Raw genomic sequence first — 23352 nt, forward strand, 5'->3', positions numbered from 1 at the left:
AAGATTTTTTTTTCCCCCTTAACAAGAAGTGTTATCAACTGCCAAAGCTTTACCCGGTAGTCATTGATGTCTAAGAGATTAAAGTGCAGTTCTTATGCTCTCAAAACTTCTATTTAACGCATGAACATTGGTGGGACGTCTCCCTGGGATGCAGTATGAATTCTTAGTGGAATACTTTTGACTTTGAAATAAAGTTATGTCTATTTTGGAAGCAGTCTTTTCTCTCCCTCATCCAGGTGTTAACATACTCTTCTAGTGTTTCAGGGTGTGTATATGTTGTCCCAAGTAACAGACAACTTATGTTTTGTTTGTATTTGAGGATAAGCTATGTTATTACATTTGTTCTTTTCTTCCAAGTCCTTAAAAAAGTTTTATAAGGAATATTCTGTGGTTTCCAGCTGCAAGTGCCTGATAATGTTTATCAAAATTGTGTAATGTGATGTTTGTTACACAGTATATGGTTTGATTTTGCTTTAAAGCAGTGTCAGAGGTATATTGTTCTTCCTTATTCTGTATCCCTCCTTGTGAGGAGCAGATATTCTGTATTCGTTTTGCCTATTTAGAAACTTGAGTCAGAGAGTACTTTTTGATGTACTTGATTAAGGTCTTAATGTCAGTGCGCCGGTATCAGACTTCTTTCTGACTTTTTAATGATGTGTTCCTTCCCTCTAATCAGTGAAAGTCTAAGGATACTCTTGATGACATTGAAGTTGTGACTGTTACAACACTTGTGGATGGTGGAATAGTACTTAGGCCAAGAAGGAAATGTGATCTGTGAAATTGTGAGCATCCATGTATTCATTCACTAATCAAATATTTTCTGGCTGCCCTCAGAGTGCCAAGTAGTGGTCCAGGTGCTGAGAAGACAGTAGTGAACAAAATAGAAAGTCCTTGTGCTCCTGGAGCTTACATTCTTAACAAGTAGTGAGAAGAGCTATGAAGAAAAATAAATCAAGTAACTGGGGAGAGAGAATGATGGAGGATGCTGTTTTAAATATGGTCGTCAAACTCAGCCTCTCCCATAAGGGGGCATTGGAGAAAAAGTTCTGAATGAAGTGAGGGAGTGAGCTCTGCTGGTATGTGGGGGACAAGTGTTTTAGGCCACCACAAAGGTCTTCAATAAGCATTTTGGCATAAATTGAAATAGCAAGGATATAGGAGGCATCAGGGTTTAAAAATCTTGGGAAGGAATATTTATCAGTGATTTTTTGTGTGTGTACATGAGAGATTTTATTTATTGACAGTGTGTTTTTCTTAACTTACTCCAGCAAAGCTCTCTGAGGAGAATCTAGTGTAGGTAGGCATGCAGAGATGTTTTTATGCTCCTTATTGAGCTCTTAATAATATTAAACACCATTTACTCAGTTGAATATAATTTGTGCTCTTTGTTTTTGTCAGATAGGGTTTGCATAATAGTCATTAACACTAAATAGCAGGTATTCCTCTGCTATATATCAACTTTACTTTTCAGACACCTTTTTTAAACCATAGTAAAATATACATAACATTTACCACTTTAATCATTTTTCCCCCCCTTTGGTACTAGGGATTGAGCCATAGGGTGCTTAACCACTGAGCCACATCCCCAGTCCTTTTTTGTATTTTATTTAGAGACAGGGTCTCAGTGAGTTGCTAAGTACCTTGCAAAATTGCTGAAGCTGACTTTGAACTCAAGATCCTCCTGCCTCAGCCTCCTGAACCACTGGGATTACAGTCATGCACCATAGTGCCTGATTTTTAATCACTTTAAGTGTACATTTTAGTAACATTATATACATTTACATTGTTGTGTGCAGCCATCATTACTGTTCATTTACAGAATTTAAAGATCTTCCTCAACTGAAACTCTGTACCCATGAAATGCTAACTCTCCATTCTTGACTACACTTGGCCTTGAAAACTACCAGTATACTTTCTGTGTCTATGAATTTGACTCCTCTACTTACCTCATGTAAGTGCAATTATACAATATTTGTCCTTTTGCGACTGGCTTATTTCACTTAGAATAATGTCTTTAAGTTTCATACAAATTATGTGTCAGAATGTTCTTCCTTTTTAAGGCTGAATATAATAACCATTGTATGTACATACCACTTTCTTCCCCCTATCCATTCAGCTATGGACATTTGGGTTGCTTCCACTGTTAGTTGTTGTAAATAATGCTGCTATGTGTTTAAACCTATGTTTGAGCCTTGGCTTTCATTTCAGTTGGTTATCTATTCAGAAGTAATATTGCGAGGTTTTATGATAATTTGCTAAAGTTTGGATCCTAAATATTCTCCAAAGGTCCATGTCTTAAAGGTGGTCCCCAGGGAGGCATTATTGGGAAGTGGTGGAATCTTTAAGAGTTGGGTACCAGTGGGAGATTTTAGGTCTTTGAGGGGGTAGCCTTGAAGGTATAAGAGGTCTCCAGCCCTTCTTCATCTCTTGTTTGCTCCTGGTTTTGAGGTGAGTAGTTTTGTTCTGCCCTGTGCTCCCCATAAGATTTGCTGCCTTGTCATACTTAAAAACAATAGGGCCAACCAATCATGGACTGATTGAAACCTCCGAAACTGTGAGCCAAAATAAATCTTTTTGTAAGTTTTTTATTTCAGTATTTGTTATAGTAATGGAAACTTGACTAACACATAATTCTATGTTTTAATTTTTTGAGGCTTGCCATACTGTTTTCCACAATGGCTATCCCAGTTTACATTTCCAGAACAGGGGTTCTGATTTTTCCAAGTCCTCACCAGCATTTCAACAATTCTTCACATTCTCACCAAACATACTTTCTGAGTTTTTGATAATGGCTATTCTCACGGGTGTAAGCAAGTATCTGTGGTTTCAATTTGCATTCCGTTAATGATTGGTGATGTTAATCATCTTTTCATGTGCCTTTGACCACTGATATATCTTCTTCAAGTGCTGTTAATTCATTTTAAGACCTAATTTTAATAATTTTTTTGATATTTATTTGCTAGTTTTTCAAGGAGTCAATGCATTTTAAGAAGGCAATCACTACGTCTTTGGTGTTTTTGTTTTTAAACTCTAAGATACCAATTTTACAATTAACTATATGTTACAGTTAACCGTACAACTCTCCAATTGTGTGTAGAGCAGGTATCTGCAATAATTCTAAATAGCCTGAGCAGATATGATTTTGATACAGTGAATTGGGGTGCTGCTATAACGTGGATTTAAAAATTTCAAACTATCATTGGAACTGGAAAACGGGTAGAGACTAGAGGAATTTTAAGGTATGTGCTAGAAAAAGCCTGTGTTTCAAGGAATAGACTATTAATAGAATTACTGAAGGCATTTCTAGTGAGGGCGCAGAAAGAAAACAGGAGTTATCTTCTTAGAGAAAACATCAATAATCATGAACAGAATGTTGGTAGAAATGTGGACATTAGAGTTCATGTTGGAGAGGTTCCAGATGAAAGGGAGGAACAGTTATTGAAAACTGGAAGAAATGACATCTCAATTATAAAGTAAAGAACTTAGCTGAACTGCGTTATAGTGTTTTGTGGAAAGTAGAGCTTGTGAGTGATAAAATTGGTCATTTAGCTAAGGAGAATTTTAAGTGAAATGGTGGAGTGACTTGGTTCTCCTTGACTGCTTATAGTAAAATGTGAAAGAAGAGAGATGAATTGAAGAGGGGAGTAGTGAACAAAAAGGAATCAACACTTGAAGCTTTAGAAAGTTCTTAACCTATTCCTATTGTAAAAAAGGAGAGAAAACTTGTTGCTGAAGTGAATTTTTAAAAATGTGGTTGAACATTCATTTGATAAAGAGATCATGGGTGCAACTCATGGACTTCCTTGGCCATTTCAGCAAAAGCCAGGAGTTAGAGATAGGATCAAACCAGCAGAATACTGCTTGGACTAAAGGAATGAGAAAATGCGATGGAATGAAGGAAGGCTGTGAATATTTATTATTTTTCAAGGAAAGGGAAGAGTGACCCAAAGATGATTTAAGAGATTAGCACTGCCACCACAAGCCCAAGGTGGGGGCTGGTTCCTTCTGGGTTTCAAGGGTTGGCCCGCCTTGGTTTTGTGGGTTGTAGGTGCTTCTAATCTACTGCCAAGTGCCTCAGGTGCAAGGACACTGCTCAGCTTTGAGTGACTGGAGCTACTATGCGTAGTTGTTGGAGTGATGCTGTTGCCCATTGGATATAGGGGGAAGAGTATCAAACTAAGGAAACTTATTTGTCAACTCTTAAGATCTAATGGGATTTTTTTCCTCACTTTTGAATTTACTTGGGACTCATCATCCTTTTCTTCTTTCTTTTTTTTTTCTTTTTTTTTTTTTTTTGCAGTGCTGGGGATTGAACCCAGGGCCTTGTGCTTGAAAGGCAAGCACTCTACCAACTGAACTATCTCCCCAGCCCCTTTTCTTCTTTCTGATTCCTCCCTTTCGGAATTGGAATGTCTATTCTATGCTTCTCCCACCATTGTATTTTGGAAGCACATAATTTGTCTGGTTTCAAAGGTTCACAACTGGAAAGGAGTTTTAGTTCAGGGCAAATCATATCTTAAGTCTCATCTGTATCTGATTTAGGTGATACTTTGGTCGTTTAATGGAATTACAGAGTTGATTTTGGAATGAATTAAGACTTTTGGGGGATATTGGAATGGAATGAATGTGGTTGGTATGTGATAAAGACATGATATGGGGGAGGCTAGGGGTAGAATACTATGGATTGAATTGTGTCCCTCCAAAATGTATTGAAGTCTTAATTCTCATTTGTACTAATTTTGGAGTAGGGTTAAATGAAGTCATAAGTACAGGGTTCTGATCCCACAGGGCTAATATCTTTATAGGAACAGACACCAGTGAGCTCTCTCTCCAGTGAGAATGCAGTTGTCTTCAAGCTGAGAGGAGAGCCCTTATCACAAACTTCCAGTTCTGGGACTTCTAGACTCCAGAAATGTAACAGAATAAATTACTGTTGTCTAAGCACTCTATCTATGGCATTTTGTCATTGCAGTCCAGTCATACTAATGTACTAGTTAATAGCTGATCTACTTTTGTTATTGTTAACCAATTCCTTGTGCTTCAGTAGAGCAATTTGAAGAGTTTGATGGGTTGTTTCCCAAAGATCCATTTTAAAGTTGAATTATCCAAAATTTTTCAAATATTTGAAAGAAGAAAGGAATTAGGAAGGCCTGAATCAAGACTTTTAAACTGCTTATCATCTTTATTTTTTTATTCAGATGCGTGAAGATAGAAGAAAAGAAAAAGAGGATGGAAAAATTATATTCCTGTGTCATGCACTAGGAACATCAGTGCAATTCCCTCACTACATCCCCCTTACATTTTGAAAATAGCTTAATTGAGGACATTAACATTATAATATTAAGATTTATCAGGATTTAAGGAGCTATGTCATTGAAAACATATTTCAGTATTTTTGCCTTTAACTAGCCACAGTTGAGGCTATTCCTGAGGCTTCAGAGTTAACAGAGGTTTCAGTTACATGTAACAAGCAGAGGAGCATTTAATAGAACTGAAATAAAATTAATAGATATACATTCATTCATAATTGATTGTGTGTGTCTGTTCTTACTATTTTTTAGGCATGACAAGAGTGTTTTAGTAGATATCTTTCCTTAAAAATAAGGACAAAAATCTAGGACAGAAACAAAAAGACATTCCAAGTATTTTGGAAACTAAGTAATACTTGAACAACTAACATTCTGTTAAGGTTTTTATGTATAGATCTTGATCTAAGGAATAATAACATTTTAGGAATTTACTAGTAAGCTGTGGAGAAAATGTGGAATAGGGAAAAAATGAAGTACACAAAAATAAGACTTGTATTTGCAAGTAACATAAATACAAGTAGTGATATGGAGTTAATCCTAGATAGTACATTATTTCCCTAATTCAAAAATCCAAAATCTCAAATGTTCTGGAATAGCCCTAATACAAAAATCCAAAATCTCAAAGGTTCTGAAACCCAGAACTTCTTGAGGACCTATATAACACTGAAACAGTTTCAAATTTTGAAGAATTTCAGATTTGGGATTGGGATTAGGGGCACTCATTCTGTAAAGTCTACTCAGATGTCCCAAAATTCAAAAAACTCCAAAATGTAAAACTCTTTCGGTCCTAAACATTTTGGATAAGATATATTTAAAGGCCTGTAATGATACATCAGGAACCATGGTATCCAAATATTGATAAGGTATAGGCAGAGTATATCATGAGATCTATGTGTATGTATGTGCTTATATATATATATATATACCCACATATGTGTATGTGTATATATACATCATATATATATATATAACATGTATCATAAAGATTCCAAAGCAGAGGGAAATAATATTACTGTATATAAAAGTTGAATTTTTTTATGCTAAGTAGTTTGAAGAGGTGTTTATTACTTGTGCGGATATAAGTCATTTGTTGAAAAAGTTGAAGTACATATGTAAGCTTAGTTTTGGAAAATATTTTTGACCTTTTTCTCTTTCTAAGGAATTATTAATCTGCTGCATAATTGGAGTTTTTTTTATTATTGATATATCTAGTTTTCTCCTAGATGCTACTGAACTACATAGGAAAATATCAGACAATTATATTCCATAATATGGCATAGGATAGAGTTTGCAAATTGGAGACCCCCCAGACTAAGTACGCCTATATAGTCTTAAATTTTAAAAAATTAGTTTTCAAATAATTAAAGTAAAAAAATCCCTGTTTCTGGTTTCTCCTGAAAAGTATGAATTGTTAATCATACTAGGCCTTTATTCTACATGGCAATAGTGGGATGTGCTTTGTTTTCTAGTTTGTTGCAGTTGCCACTATTCATACCATGTAAGGTTCTGGTTATAGTGTCTCATTGCCTACATTTACTATTAACTTTCTGATGCCTGTAGGTATTCAAATTTTTGATTCCTGCATTATACAAACTTTAGAATGAGTACTGGTTGTCTGTGCCCCTCTGTGACTTTAATGCACCCTTTTTTTTTTTTTTTAATTAATTCTATATCTTAGTGCTTGGTGTATGGCATTCAGTTCAGATGCCTTCTCTTAGTAGTAGCTTATTCTAGAAATTTAAATTCGAGTCTTTTCCTTTTTTGTTCTCCAGTGTATTCCCCTTAGCTGCTGTCAAGGTGTTGTTCTTTTCTGTAGGTTGGACTCTGACCTGAACTTTAAACAGATTGTCTCTAGGATTGGTTCTAGGACCCAACAAAATTGATTTTACTGGAGGCCATTTGGACATCTTCCCCCCAGCATCAAAGAATTTTTGATTTGTGTCCTGTTCTTATAGAGTCTTTGCCTACTTTTTTCTAGGTGGCCAATATATTATCAGTTTATGCTAATGTATTTGACAGGTGGTTGTTATTAGAGTATTATTGTTTATATAATTCATTATTTTGAAACTGTGTGATAGTGATGGTGAAAATTTTATCTGCATTGGGAATACTACAAGTACTGCTAAGAAACCAGAATTTCAGTTTTATCACTGAAAACAAACTATTTAAAACAACCCTATTTATTCTGAATATTTCTGCTCAAGTAGAAACATGTATAATTATTTTTATCAAAACAAGCATATGTGTTTGTGTTTTTAACTGTTTTAATTAAAAATGTAAGGTTTCTCACTCTTACTCTTTTTTCTTTCTCAAAACGAAGAAAGACTTTCAGCCAGGCCAACCATTGCTACTGAAAATATTGAATTATGTAAGCTAATTTTTCATTATTTTTGAAATCAAAAGACTGTTAACTCTTATTTTAGCAAATCCAGAGGAAACTCCTTCCTTACATGGAAAATCAATTATTGCTGAAGTGGGAAGTCACTAGGCAATTCAGTGATTATGAAAACTAATGAAGCTGGGAGCCTAAGTGCCTTCACTAGTTCACTGGGGATTTAAATATGTGTTGTATATTGCTGTGTAATAAATTATCCTCAAATTTAGCAGCTTAAAGCAGAAAAAGCATTTATTATCTCACATAGTTTCTTGGGGTCAGAAATATAGGATCTGCTTAGCTGGGTAATTTTGGTTCAGTATTTCTGATGAAGTTATAGTTAAGGTGTCAGCTAGGGCTGCAGTCATTTGTAATTTGGTTCTATAGGATCTGTTTCCAAGCATAATCATGTGACTTTTGGCAGGAAGCTTCAGTTACTTACCATATAGACCTCTTCATAGGGCTGCTCACAATATGGGCTTTCCAGAACAAGTGATCTGAGAGACAGACAGGAGAAAGTACCAGTGTGAATGCTATGATCTTTTATAACATACATCTTTGGAGTGTCATCTTATCACTTCTTCTGTTTGCTATTGGTTACATAGACCAATTCAGGTATGACATGGGAGGGAACTACATATGAGGGTATGATTACCAGAAGGTAGGGCTCATTGGGAGACATTTTGAAGGCACCACAGTTTGCCCTGCATTCCCCAGTAAATCATGACTTCTCACATGCAGAGTATATCCAATACTTCCCAAGACCTTCATTTGCCTCATCCGATGACTATCATTTCAACATCTAGAGTGCATCATCCAGGTGTGACTAAGGCTACTTGGATATAGTTCCTTAAGTACAGCTCCTTGATTACAGTTCTTTTCCACTTGCCTCCCTGTTTTCCCTGCACCCAACATACAATGGTGTGACAAGTTTAGGATAACTGCCTATTTTGTGCCTAAGTCTTAATTTGTTAAGGTGACTGAGTGACAACACAGAAAGGTCAGTCCACTAAAAGAAAAGTTTAATAGTGCTCACAGTTCCATAGAAATGAGAGGCATGGCTCCCCATGCAGGGTCACAGGAGAAATGCCAAGTTTTGACCAGGAAGCAGAAGCAGGATAGAGCAAAGTGCTTAGGACCACAGCCTTTACTGGGATTTCTTTTGGAAAGTCAAGGCAGGGCAGAGTAAACAGCTTACAACTGTCTAGTTAAAATAATTTGGGTAGGCTTAGGGCTGTAGGATTGCTTTCTAGTTGCCTAATCTTTGGTCCTGGGATGATTTAGGGCAGGAGGAATTTTGACTTGGTGTGTGTGAGTTAGCTCCAAGGAGGTATTTGCATGTTGTTGTTATCATTATGTTATTGTTATATCATATTGTTATTGTTATTGTCATTATGAATTAGCTAGTCCTGGGAGGGTCATCTTCTTTTAGGGTCTGTAAGGTCCTCAAATGTCGGAACATCAGGAATACAGAAAAGAAAATATAGTAAATATAGTTTATATAATTGGCCCTGTGATGAACAGATGCCAAATAAGTAAATAATCTAAAAAAACAGAGTGCTGCTATAAGCAGTTTTGTTTCTAATGAAGGAAAATGGGAGGCACAAAGGTGTCTGTTTCACAGCAATTCTGAAATCCAGTTGGGCAAATAAAGATGCTCCTTGACTTTTGATGGGGCTGTTACACAATATAAACTCTTGTTAGTTAAAAATGTTGTTAGAGAATGTATTTGATACACCTAATTTACTGAAATCATGGCTTAGCAACTCTGTACATTGCAGAATCATGATTGCTTTTCCTTGTGATGGCATGGCTGATTGAAGACTGCAGCTCATGGCTGCTATCCCACACTGTGAGAGTTTGGAACCATGTATTACTAGCATGGGAAAAGATCAAGATTCAAAATTCCAAGTATGTGTCTACTAATGCATATCACTTTTACACTATTGTGAAGTTGAAATATTCTAAATTGAAGCATTGTTATGTTGGGAACCTTATGTACTGAAAATTTCTTGATTAGTTCTCAAGCCTGAGAATAATTTTCTATGGTTCTAAGTCTTAACCTTCTGCACTTTTGATTTTGTCTGTTTCTTTTTTCATGAAAGACAGTAGGCATTTGTATGAGTAGTTTCCTTAGTCTACTTCTTGAGAGTAGAATTTTTCATTCCAAAGGCTTCTCATCATTTAAGTTATGTTAGCTCTTTTAAATATCAAATGAAATCATGTTAATTTTAAGACAAACTTTGTATATGTTCTGTGAATTTGTCAAGATAAATAGTGTGTTGGTTTACTTTGTGTCATTGTGACCAAAATACCTGAAAAGAACAATGTAGAGGGAAAAGTTCATTTTGGGATCATGGTTTCAAAGGTTCAGTACATGGTCAACTGACTCCATCACTCTGGTCCTGAGGTGAGTCAGGACATCTTAGGAAAAGGGTGTGGTGGCGGAAAGCTGCTCAGTTCATGGCATCCAGGAGGTACAGAGAAGGGCAGGAGGTAGAGAGAGAGAAGCTAGGGTCAAAATATAATTTCCAAGGACCCACCCACCATGATCTACTTCCAATAGCATTCCCCACCTGCATGTAGTTACCACTCAGTAATCTATTCATATTATTAATCCATCAAATGAGTTAATTCACTGATTAGGTTAGAGCTCTCATAATCAAATCATTTCATCTCTGAACATTCCTGCCTTAACTAACATGAGACTTTGGGGGATACCTCTAATCCAAACCATAACACGTAACTTTAGACAAAAGCCACACGTACACACTTCTTTGAATATATTTGACTCCTCAGCATTCTGAGAAACAACACCCTTAAGCTTCCTAGAAGGTCTGAGACCAAAATACCTTAGACTGGGTAATTTATAAACAATAGAAATTTACAACTCACAGTTTTGGAGTCTGGGAAGTCCAAATTCAAGGCACCAAAAGATGTGGTGTATGGTGAGAGCCTATTCCTCATAGATAACATCATCTTGCTGTGGCCTCACATGGCAGAAGTGCCCTTAGGCCTCTTTTTAAAAGTGTACTAATTCCATTCGAGGGCTCCATGTTTATAACCTACAATCTTCCAAAGGTTCCACTTCTTAATACCTACACGTTGGGGACTACACATAAATTTTGGAGGGATGTATAACAATCAGTAAGGCACACTTTACTCTCTTTAGAAGCCCTTTTGTCTGACTAGCACCGTGAGGTAACAACTTTCATATTTTTGTTTTAACAATAGATTTTAGAGTTATATTCAGCTTCATTTTTTTTATTAAAAAGCATAAATTTACATAGGGCAGTGTTGCTTGATTCATTCTGTTATTTTTTCCCTTCTCCCCCACCCCTCCCACCCCTCTTTTCCCTCTATACAGTCCTTCCTTCCTCCATTCTTACCACCCTCCTTATCCTTGATCCTAAACCTAACCCTAATCCCCAACGGGATTCATTATGTCATATTTGCACATGCACATAATATAATTTCATCTCATTCCCTAGTATATGCCATCATTCCCCCATTATATGCCATCATTGCTTATCAGCGAGATCATTTGTCCTTTAGTTTTTTGAGATTGGCTTATCTCACTTAGCATGATATTCTCCATCAGCTTCATTTTTGAATCATGCTTTCTTAGTTATGCCCTGGCTTTGATCTTTGCTCAGAAGCCATTTCTTAATTTTAGCATAATTGCTCTTTGAAATTTTAAAAATATTTTTAATTTCTTAAGCACTTCTAGGTTCATAGCAAATTGGAAAATAAAAGAACCAGTTATATATTTCAGGACCTATGCACGTATGACCTCCCACTCTGTCAATATCCTTGAGCCCCACACAAATATAACCTCCCCACAATTAACCTCCTGGACCAGAGTGATAAATTTGTTGATATCAGTGAACCTACATTGACACAGCACTCAAAATCTGTAGTTCACAGTTGGGATGGGTATATATAGACAGATTAAGCTGGGCTTGTTGAATCTTTAAATTATGTGTATCCTCCTTTGTCATTAAAAACAGTCCTTTTTGTTCATCTGAGGTGGTTAGTCTTTGACCTATAGAACCTATAATAACCTCACCTGAGGTAGTTGCCTTATGATACCAAATCATCCTCTTGTCAAATTCCAGCCACAACACATTACTTCTAGACCTGTAATCATACTTGAGTCTAAATGGGCCCCAGAGAATGAGGTAAACAGTATAAACCACAAAGGTATGTTGTACATCAAAGGAAGTAGATGACTTTTACCAATTTATAGCTATGGAAATCTGGGGGACATGTGTGAGAATGGATCCAAGAATGGAATCATATTGAAGGAATTTAAAGTTAGATCAGTCAGTAGTTGTGTTTTGTTAGGGAATCTCCTAAGGATTATACTGTTATGAGGACAGTCCATCAATATATTAAGAGATGATAAATTATGGGGACCTAAATGAAAACAGTTTTGAAGATAGGAAAGAAGGCAGTGATACTTTCTGTTCCTTTTATAAATTAGGTATATTTTTTAGCTATTGCAATTTAATTATTTAATGCCTTCTCATTAAATCAAGTTCTTAGTGCTTAAGACCACTTATTTTTTAGAAGCATGAGAAGGAGCAAACTATGCTGGATACTGCTGTAAGACCATTGCATACATAAATCACTTGATTCGCACAACTGAAATGTGGTGGGGACAGCAGAATCTGGAAGCAACACTTTATTAGTGGCACCACAGCCCTGAGGGATGATTCCCAAAGTCTGAGCCTTGAGTGCAACAGGGCTTTTACTTTTATACATAAAGCAAGTTTGGGGTACATCAAGGCAAGGGAGTTGGTACAATTCTATTGGAGGGTGCATTCTACATTCCTTATATGGGTAGAGCTTGTCAACAACCTAGGGACTCTTAATTCATACAGCTTAGCTACTTTTACTGCACTAAGCCTAATGGGGAATTGTGCTGTCCCAGTTGCCTTGTTTCCTGCTTCTGCTACTTTGGTTATCTTTTACAGGTGCCTTTTAGCCACCACAAGCCTCTAGGGTTAAATGTCAGTAAGCAGAGCTGCTGTCTGTTAGCATGCAAAACTATAGCCTGTTAGCTCTTAAACTGCTGAAGTTCCCATTTTGCTCTACCACAATATTTTAAGTAAATTTTAGTATTAAATGCATTTTTCATGTGTGGAAACGAAGTTACTATATTGAGGTCCTCAAGATTCCCTCATGTTGGATGATTTTTCTGGAAGGACCCACAGAATTCTAAAAGCTGTTATATTCATAGTTATGGTTTATTATGGTGAAAGTGTACAGATTGGAAATCAGAAAAGAGAAGATGTGTAAGAGGACAGAGTTCAGGAGGGACATGGAAATAGATTTCAGTTGTTTTCTCAATGGAGTCCTTGTTGAATTTTCCTAGCAACTATGTGACATTGAGTGCAAATTGTTACCAACCAGGGAAGTTCCCCGGAGCCTTCAGGTCTATATGGGGTTGGTCACTGTGGGCATGGATTATACACAAAACTGTCCTTAAATTCTCAAATCTTTAGCCACTTCAGAGGTCAAATTGATACAGTATGTCATAGGACCTCAAATGAACAAAAACCAGGTGTTTACCATAAACCACTTTTTAAAAATAAATTACATAACATGGTTCAAGGCATTGGTGATACAAAGACATTCTTGTCAGATGTAATAGTACAAGGGTTTATAAGTTAATACCTAGGAAGTAGTCAAGAGGCCAGTCCTTTCTTTGGAATGTGGAGGGTTTGAATAGTCTTCTGAGTTGACCTTTTACTGCACAGTTACAAAGAGATAACTTGCCTTGGAAATACATTGAATAGATACCAGAGTTAAAATTTAAGCACAGATATTTTGGCTTCAGAGTCAGTTGCTTTAACCATATGCTTCACTACTCTTTTGTATCACTCTCTGTCAAACAATCTTTGATATGTTTGGGACAATACATTTTATTAAGTGAATGGATAAGTGAATGGTAGCAAACTGTAGCTGATTGTACTGATTCAATCAAGATCATTAATGTTATGATTTTTTTTATTGTAAACAAATGGTATACATGCTGTTTCTCTGTTTGTACATGGAGTAAAGGCATACCATTTATGTAATCATAAATTTACATAGGGTAATGCTGTTTGATTCATTCTGTTATTTTTCCCTTCCCCCAACCCCTCCCACCCCTCTTTTCCCGCTATACAGTCCCTCCTATTCTTGCCACCCTCTCTAACCCTCACCCTAAACCTAACCCTAACCCTAACACTATCTCCTACCACACCCAATTATGTGTCATCATCCGCTTATCAGTGAGATCATTTGTCCTTTTGTTCTTTGAGATTGGCTTATCTCACTTAGCATGATATACTCCAATTGCATCCATTTGCCTGCAAATGCCATAATTTTATTATTTTTTATGACTGAGTAATATTCCATTGTGTGTGTGTGTATGTGTGTGTATATATATATCACAGTTTCTTTATTCATTCATCAATCGAAGGGCATCTAGGTTGGTTCCACAATCTGGCTATTGTGAATTGAGCAGCTGTGAACATTGATGTGGCTGTATCTCTGTAGTATGCTGATTTTAAGTCCTTTGGGTATAGGCCAAGGAGTGGGATAGCTGGGTCAATTGGTGGTTCCATTCCAAGCTTTCTGAGGAATCTCCATACTGCTTTCCAGAGTGGCTGCACTAATTTGCAGCCCCACCAGCAATGTATGAGTGTACCTTTTTCCCCACATCCTCGCCAACACCTATTGTTGCTTGTGTTCTTGATAATCGCCATTCTAATAGGGGTTAGATGGAATCTTAGGGTAGTTTTGATTTGCATTTCTCTTATTACTAGAGATGTTGAACCTTTTTTCATATATCTGTTGATTGCTTGTAGATCTTCTTCTGTGAAGTGCTGTTCATTTCCTTAGCCCATATGTTGACTGGGTTATTTGTATTCTTGGTGTAGAGTTTTTTGAGTTCTTTATAGATTCTGGAAATTAGTGCTCTATCTGAAGTATGAGTGGCAAAGATATTCTTCCACTCTGTAGGCTCTTTCTTCGCATTGCTGATAGTTTCCTTTGCTGAGAGAAAGCTTTTTAGTTTGAATCTATCCCAGTTGTTGATTCTTGCTTTTATTTCTTGTACTATGGGAGTGCTGTTAAGGAAGTCTGATCGTAAGCCAACAAGTTGAAGGTTTGGACCTACTTTTTGTTCTATAAGATGCAGGGTCTCTGGTCTGATTCCGAGGTCCTTATTCCATTTTGAGTTGAGTTTTGTGCAGGGTGAGAGATAGGCGTTTAATTTCATTCTGTTGCATATGGATTTCCAGTTTTCTGAGCACCATTTGTTGAAGAGGCTATCTTTTCTCCATTGCATATTTTGGCACTTTTGTCTAGTATGAGAAAATTGTATTTATTTGGGTTTGTGTCCATGTCCTCTATTCTGTACCATTGATCTATGTTTCTATTTTGGTACCAATACCATGCCGTTTTTGTTACTATTGCTTTGTAATAGAGTTGAAGATCTGGTATTGCGATACCCCCTGCTTTGCTCTTTCTACTGAGGATTTCTTTAGCTATTCTGGGTTTCTTTTCTTCCAGATGAATTTCATAATTGCTTGCTCTATTTCTATAAGGTACATCATTGGGATTTTAATTGGAATTGCATTGAATCTTTATAGCACTTTAGGTAGTATGGCCATTTTGACAATATTAATTCTTCCTATCCAAGAACATGGGAGATCTTTCCATCATCTAAGGTTTTCTTTAATTTCTTTCTTTAGTGTTCTGTAGTTCTCATTGTAGAGGTCTTTCACCTGTTTTGTGAGATTGATTCCCAAGTATTTTATTTTTTCGAGGCTATTGTGAATGGGGTAGTTTTCCTGATTATTCTTTCCAAAGATTCATCACTTATGTATAAAAATTCATTGGATTTATGTGCATTGATCTTATATCCCGCTACTTTACTGAATTCACTTATGAATTCTAAAAGTTTTCTGGTGGAATTTCCTGGTTCCTCTAAGTATATAATCATATCATCAGCAAATAGGGATAGTTTGAGTTCTTCTTTTCCTATTGGTATCCCTTTAATTTCTTTGGTTTGTCTAATTGCTCTGGCTAGAGTCTCAAGAACAATGTTGAATAGAAGTGGTGAAAGAGGGCATCCCTGCCTTGTTCCAGTTTTTAGGGGGAATGCTTTCAGTTTTTCACCATGTAGAATGATATTAGCCATGGGCTTAGCATAAATGGCCTTTGCAATGGTAAGGAAGGTTCCCACTACCACAGTGTTTCTAGTGTTTAGATTATGAAGTTGTGCTGTATTTTATCAAATGCTTTTTCTGCATCTATTGAAATAATCATGTGATTCTTGACTTTAAGTCTATTGATATGGTGAATGACATTTATTGATTTCCGGATGTTGAACCAACCTTGCATCCCTGGGATAAAACCCACTTGATCGTGGTGCACTATCTTTTTCATATATTTTTGTATGCGATTTGCTAAGATTTTGTTGAGAATTTTTGCATCAATGTTCATTAAGGATATTGGTCTGCAATTTTCTTTCCTCAATGTGTCTCTGTCTGGTAAAGGTATCAGGGTGATATTGGCTTCATAGAATGATTTGGGAGGGTTCCCTCCTCTTCTATTTCATGGACTACTTTGAGGAGTATTGGAATCAGCTCTTTATAGGCTTTGTAGAACTTGGCTGAGAACCCATCTGGTCCCGGGCTTTCCTTTGTTGGTAGGATTTTGATGATCTCTTCATTTCACTGCTTGAAATTGATTTATTTAATTTGTGTATGTCCTCCTCATTAAGTTTAGGTAATTCGTATGTCTCTAGAAACTTGTTGATGTCTCGAGGTTTTCTGTTTTGTTGGAATATATATTTTCAAAATAGCTTCTAATTATGATTTTGTATTTCACTAGTGTCTGTAGTGTTATTTCCTTGTTCATTGTGAATTTTAGTAATTTGAGTTTTCTCTCTCTCTTTGTTAGTGTGGCTAAGGGTTTATCAATTTTGTTTGTTTTTTCAAAGAACCAACTATTTATTTTGTTAATTTTTTCAATTGTTTCTTTTGTTTCAATTTTGTTGATTTCGGCTCTGATTTTTACTTCTTCCTTTCGTCTACTACTTTTGGTGTTGGTCTGCTCTTCTTTTCCTAGGGCTTTGAGCTGTAGTGTTAAGTTGTTTATTTGTTGATTTCTACTTCTTTTGTTGAATGAGCTCCATGAAATAAATCTTCCTCTAAGTACTGCTTTCATAGTGTCCCAGAGATTTTGATATGATGTGTCTTTGTTCTCATTTACTTCTAAGAATTTTTTAATTTCCCTCCTGATGTCTTTTGTTATCCATTCATCATATAATAGTGTATTATTTAATCTCCGGGTATTAGAGAATTTTCTGTTTTTTATTCTGTCATTTATTTCTAATTTCAATCCATTATGATCTGATAGAGTACAAGGTAGTATCTCTATCTTCTTGTATTTGCTAACATTAACTTGTGGCATAAAACATGGTCTATTTTAGAGAAGGATCCATGTGCTGCTGAGAAGAAAGTGTATTTGTTCTTTGTTTGATGGTATATTCTATATATGTCTGTTAAATCTAAATTGTTGATTGTGTTATTGAGATCTATGGTTTCTTTATTCAATTTTTGTTTGGAAGATCTATCCAGTGGTGAGAGAGGTGTGTTAAAATCGCCTAGTATTATTGTGTTGTGGTCTATTTGATTTCTGGAATTGAGAAGGATTTGTTTGACGTGCATGGATGAGCCAATGTTTGGAGCATAGATATTTATGATAGTTATTTTTTGCTGATTTATGCTTCCCTTAAGGAGTATGTAATGTCCGTCTTTATCCCTTCTGACTAGTTTTGGCTTGAAGTCCACATTATCTGAAATAAGGAAGAATACTCCAGCATTTTTGCTGTGTCCATGTGCATGGTATGTTTTTTCCCTCTTTTCAACTTTAGTCTGTGGATATCTCTTTGAATGAGATGAGTCTCTTGCAGACAGCATATTGTTGGATTTTTCTTTTTAATCCAGTCTGCCAGTCTATGTCTTTTGATTGATGAGTTCAGGCCATTAGCATTCAGGGTTATTATTGTGATATGATTTATATTCCCAGTCATTTGACTCATTTTTGTTTTTTGACATGATTTGTTTTGTCCTTTATTTGGATATTCCTTTAGGCTAGTTTCTCCTGTTGCTGATTTGCATCGTTGTGTTTTATCTTTTCCTCATGGAATATTTTGCTGAGAATGTTCTGTAATGCTGGCTTTCTTTTTGTAAATTCCTTTAGCTTTTGTTTATCATGGAAGGATTTTATTTCATCGTCAAATCTGAAAGTAAGTTTTGCTCGGTATAAGATTCTTGGTTGGCATCTGTTTTCTTTCAAGGCTTGGTAAATGTTATTCCAGGCTCTTCTAGCTTTTAGGGTCTGGATTGAAAAATCTCCTGATATTCTTATTGGTTTCCCCCCGAATGTTATTTGATTCTTTTCTCTCGCAGCCTCTAGAATTCTGTCTTTATTTTGTCTGTTAGGTATTTTCATAATAATGTGCCTTGGTGTGGGTCTGTTGTAGTTTTGTATATTTGGAGGCCTATAAGCTTCTTGTACCTGGTTTTCCATTTCATTTTTCAGATTTAGGCAATTTTCTGATATTATTTCATTGAATAGATTGTTCATTCCTTTGGTTTTTTCTCTAAGCCTTCTTCAATCCCAGTAATTCTTAAATTTGGGCTTTTCATGATATCCCATAATTCTTTTAGATTCTGTTCATGATTTCTTACCATCTTGTCTGTTTGGTCAACTTTGTAAATATTTTTTCTTCAGTGTCTGATGTTCTGTCTTCCAGGTGGTCTTTTCTATTGGTTATGCTTTCTATGGAGTTTTTAACTTGGTTTATTGTTTCCTTCATTTCAAGGATTTCTGTTTGTTTTTTTTCTTCAATATCTCTAACTCTTTATTGAAATGATCTCTTGCTTCCCGTATTTGCTCTTTTAACTGTTGATTGGTGCGATCATTTAATGCCTGCATTTGCTCTTTCATCTCCTCCTTCAATGCCTGCAATTGCTCTTTCATCTCCTCAATTGCCTCCCTGTTTGTTTCAATTATGTACATTCTGAACTCCCTTTCTGACATTTCTTCTGCTGTGCTGTCATTGGGTTTTATTGATATAGTATGTAGGTTTGTTTGGGACATTTTTTTCCCTTGTTTTCTCATATTGGTCAGATATCAGTGGGAAACTGAGATATTGCAGATTTCCTCTTTGGCTTATAGTGTCCCTGTAGATTTCCAGTATATCACCTCCCAGCCTTCAGTAGCCTGAAATCTTGGAGGAACTTGATAATGCAGTGCTTCCGAAGAAAGCTGCCCCTAGCCCGCTACTGGGTCCAGGTCTGGGGGCAGGTTCTGCATGGAAATCCTCTCACTGGGGGATCCTGCTCCTAGAAACTGGCTATAGACAGGGCCTGCCCCCACCTGAGCAAGCCAGGCTGCTGGGGGAAAGCCTCTCCCTGTCTTGCCTTGGTCCCAGAAGCCGCCTGTGAGCCGGGGCCTGCCGCTGGGTTCAGGGCTTGGGGTTGGCTCTGTGTGGGAAAGCTCTCACTGGGCGGGCCTGCTCCAAGAAGCTGGCTGTGGATCGAGCCTGCCGCTGGAGGGAGCAGGGCTTCTTGGGGAAGTCTCTGGCTGCTCTGCCCTGGCCCCAGAAGCCAACTGCGGTCGGGGGCCTGCTGCTGGGTCTAGGGCTTGGGGTTGGCTTTGTGAGGAAAAGCTCTCACTGGGCGGGCCTGCTCCATGAAGCTGGCTGTGGATTAAGCCTGCTGCTGGAGAAAGCAGGGCTGCTCGGGGAAGACTCTCGCTGCCCTGCCCTGTTCCGAGAAGCTGCCCCTGTTCGGGCCTGCTGCTGGGCCAAGCTTCACCCGGTGGGATAGACTCACCCCCCAGCTCTGTGTTGGTTCGAGTCTCTCAGTATCTCCCCTTCTTGAATCCTGGGTTCTGGAGCGACTGGATATGCAGTCACCCTCTAGTCCACCAACTTGGATCCAATTTTATCACTTTTTAAGTCTTTCAAAATACCATTTTTGTGTCTGTTCTCATCTTCTCCTTTTAAATCTATAGAAGTTATTGGACATTTGCTGCAGCTCTGCTTACGCTTCTTTTTTGTGGTCTTCAAAGTAAAAATTGTTTAATTGGAGTAGTAGCATTAGAAATCTTATTTCTCATGTATTTAGAAACTATATGATTGAAAGTTCAGTATTTTTTCTCATTAACAGTCCTGTAAATTCCTTAATAATAAGTTATAATTACACTCATAACCAACTACTTATGATATTTAACTTATTATTTTTATATTTTCATATATCTTTAAATCTCGACTGAATTGAAATAAATAATCCCTTCTTAGGCAGTAGGCTGTATATTTCTCATATTTTACTGCACATGATATTGTCATCATCTGTTGAATGAGTACTATTATAATATATAAAGATTTAGGAAAAGGAATAAATTATATCAACTACCGTTTTTGATGTTTAAAGAGTTTGCTAACTTTTATCTTTTGTAACTTTATTAAGGTATAATTGAAGTACATTAAATTGCAATATATAAAGTGTACAATTTGGGCTGGGGTTGTAGCTCAGTGGTAGAGTGCTTGCCTAGCACGTGTGAGGCACTGGGTTTGATTCTCAGCACCACATAAAAATAAATAAAGGCAATGTATCCAAATACAACTAAAAAAATTAAAAAAATAAAACCAAAATAGTTACTTAAAATTACTCTATGTATAAAAAAATAAATTGTATAATCTGATCCAAATATCTAGTATTATTAAAATCAAAATTTTTAATATTTCTATCTCACAAATGTTTTCTGATGAAATTTATTATTTTATATGTTCTTTTTAGATATACATGATAATAGAGTATATTTTAACATACATACAAGGAATTAATTTATTTTAATTAGGATCACATTCTTGTCTTTGAACACGATGTGGAGTTCAACACTGCTGGTGTATTCATATATGAACATAGGTGATGAAATTTCTTATTGGTTATTGGTATGTCTTCTTTTTGGAGAAGTAGTTGTTCAGAGTTTTGCCTATTTTTAAATTGGGTTTTCTTATAGTGGTAGTAAATTGTAGCAATAGCTATGTAATCTGGATAGTAGTCTTTGTATTCTGATGTATGAATTTCAAATACTTTATTCTAGTTTGTGATTTCTTTCTTTTTTTATTATATATTTATTTTTAATTCTTTATAGACTACATTTTGATTCATTGTACACAAATGGGGTACATCATTTCATTTCCATGATTGTACACAATGTAGATTCATACCATTTGTGTAATCATACATGTACATAGGGTAATAATGATGTCTGTCTCAATCCACCATTTTTCATACCTCCTCTCTCTCATTTCCTTGTACATAATCCAAAGTTCCTCCATCCTTCTCTCACTCCCCACCCCCCCCACCCCCATTATATATCATTCTGCACTTATCAGGGAAAACATTCAGCCTTTGGTTTTTTGGGATTGGCTTATTTCACTTAGCATGATCTTTTCCAATTCCATCCATTTATTTGCAAATGCCATAATATTATTATTCTTTATGGCTGAATAATATTCCATTGTGTATATATAGCACAGTTTCTTTATTCACTCGTCTGTTGAAGGGCATCTAGGTTGGTTCCACAATCTAGCTATTGTGTACTGAGCTGCTATAAACATTGATGTGGCTCTGTGATTTCTTATTTATTTTCTTAATTTTATTTTTTGAAGGGCATTTTAAAAAATTTAATGAGGTAAACTTATCAAACTTTTTCTTTCATGACTTGTGAGTTTGGGTTTTTCATTATTGTTCTAACTAGTCAATCTTTTTCCACCCCAAGGTTGCAAAGATTTTATCCCATGTTTTCTTCTAAATACTTTATAGTTTTGGGTGTTTTTCAGATCTTTGTTACATTTTGAGTTAATATTTGTATGGTGTGAGAAAGGGATTGACTCTTACCTTTTCTTTACATATATTCATTTGAATCAGCCCTGTTTATTGAAAATAATTTCTTCTTGTTGAACAGCCTTATTCTTGGGCAGAAATGATATATTTTATATGTATTGGTCTATTTTTAGATTCTATTCTTTTTTTTTTTTTTTTTTTTGGTACTGGGGATGGAACCCAGGCCCTTGTGCTTACAAGGCAAGCACTCTACCAACTGAGCTATCTCCCCAGCCCCTAGATTCTAGTCTATTTCATTGGTATTTATTATTTTATTTATACCAAACTTTTGATTACTGTGGCTTTATGTTAAATCTTGAGATTTGGTACATCTTATACTCTGTTGTTATGAAATTATCTTTAGTTATTTTAAGTTTTCTTTATTTGTATAGTAATCTTAGAATTAGCTTGCCAGTCTATACAAAATAGCTTTCTATGACTTTGATTGAAAATTGGGTTGTGTCTGTTGTTCAATTTGGGGAGAATTCCTATCTTAAAAATACTGAATTTTCCAATGCATGAATGGCATTTCTTTACATATATTTAGGACTTTTGCAGTTTCACTCATTGAAGTAGTTTTTAGGGTAGCAGTCTTGAATGTGATTGTTAAATTTACTTCTAAACAGGTTATGGTTTTATTTGACTACTTAAATAGATTTCCCCCATATTTTCTAGTATACACATATACATAAAGTTGATTTTTGTGAATTTACCTTTTAATTTAATTTACCCTACCATCTTTCTAAATTTATTTATTAACATTAATAGTTATGTGATAATTTCTCTGGGATTTTTAAAAATGTAAACAGATCAAATATAAGTAGGGATAATTTTATTTCTTTCTTTCCAGTCTATGCACACTGTCCTAAGCATCAGGTACAGTGCAGGCAGGTTACCAGTCTACAATTTACTTTATAATAAATTTATGTACAAAGCCAATCAAATACTGTATTTTATGTACTTCATCCATATTTAATTCTCTGTTCAGTTATTGGTGAAAGGAAGTATTCATAAATAACTAAACAAAGCCACTAAAATACTACATTTTATGTACCCTAAGCACATTTAATTCTCTTAAATTCATATAGTGACTTTGACACGTTATGATTTGGTAAGTAACTGCTTAGGTGTTATTTATAATTGGCTACAAATTGTTAAAATGCAATGGAGAATTAAGATGTAGATAGAGTATACTCTATCAACTATTTTGTTGGCATCTCATTAATTTATTTCACAATGAACTCTATGTTGGTAACCTGTTTGTCTTGCATATATTGCTTAAGAAATCAGATTGCTGTGAAAAAGAATCGGGGGGGGGGTGTTTAAATTCTAAATTGTTATTTTTCTTAGATCTGTATTCTGGGAGCTGACTTTTCCATATTGCATTTGAATATTTGGGAGAAGCTTAGGGGGAGGCTTTGTTACTGTTTAGTCCATGAGTTTTCTATTCTTATTCTGTTTATCTGGCATTTGAGAATCACGTGACTGGAATGAAAAAACCATAGTTGAAAATGTCAGAATTTTTCTCACTGAAATGCTTCTATATTGTTTAGTGTAGAACCTTGGGGTTCTTCCCATTCCCATTTATAAGCTAATTTGCCAATGTCTACAACATATTTAAAGTCTATGTAAATAAAACAATTGAGATTGTTTACATATTGACCTGAAGGGGAAAATTTCAGTGTTACTGAAAAGAGAATGTTTT

At 35.8% G+C, this 23352-nt stretch overlaps 1 protein-coding gene and 1 long non-coding RNA gene across 8 annotated transcripts in view; both read left to right on the forward strand.

Moving 5' to 3' along the window:
* Nucleotides 1–23352, forward strand: part of ARB2A (ARB2 cotranscriptional regulator A) — a 530196-nt gene that overhangs the window by 499 nt on the left and 506345 nt on the right. The gene's annotated exons all lie outside the window — the stretch shown is intronic.
* On the forward strand, nt 35–10940 carry LOC306664378. Its single transcript, XR_013764693.1, has 3 exons — nt 35–5893; nt 5935–6243; nt 6309–10940. It is a non-coding gene; the product is annotated as an uncharacterized lncRNA (long non-coding RNA).

This window comes from Sciurus vulgaris (genome assembly GCF_902686455.1).
Source record: "Sciurus vulgaris genome assembly, chromosome: 6".
Taxonomy (NCBI): domain Eukaryota; kingdom Metazoa; phylum Chordata; class Mammalia; order Rodentia; family Sciuridae; genus Sciurus; species Sciurus vulgaris.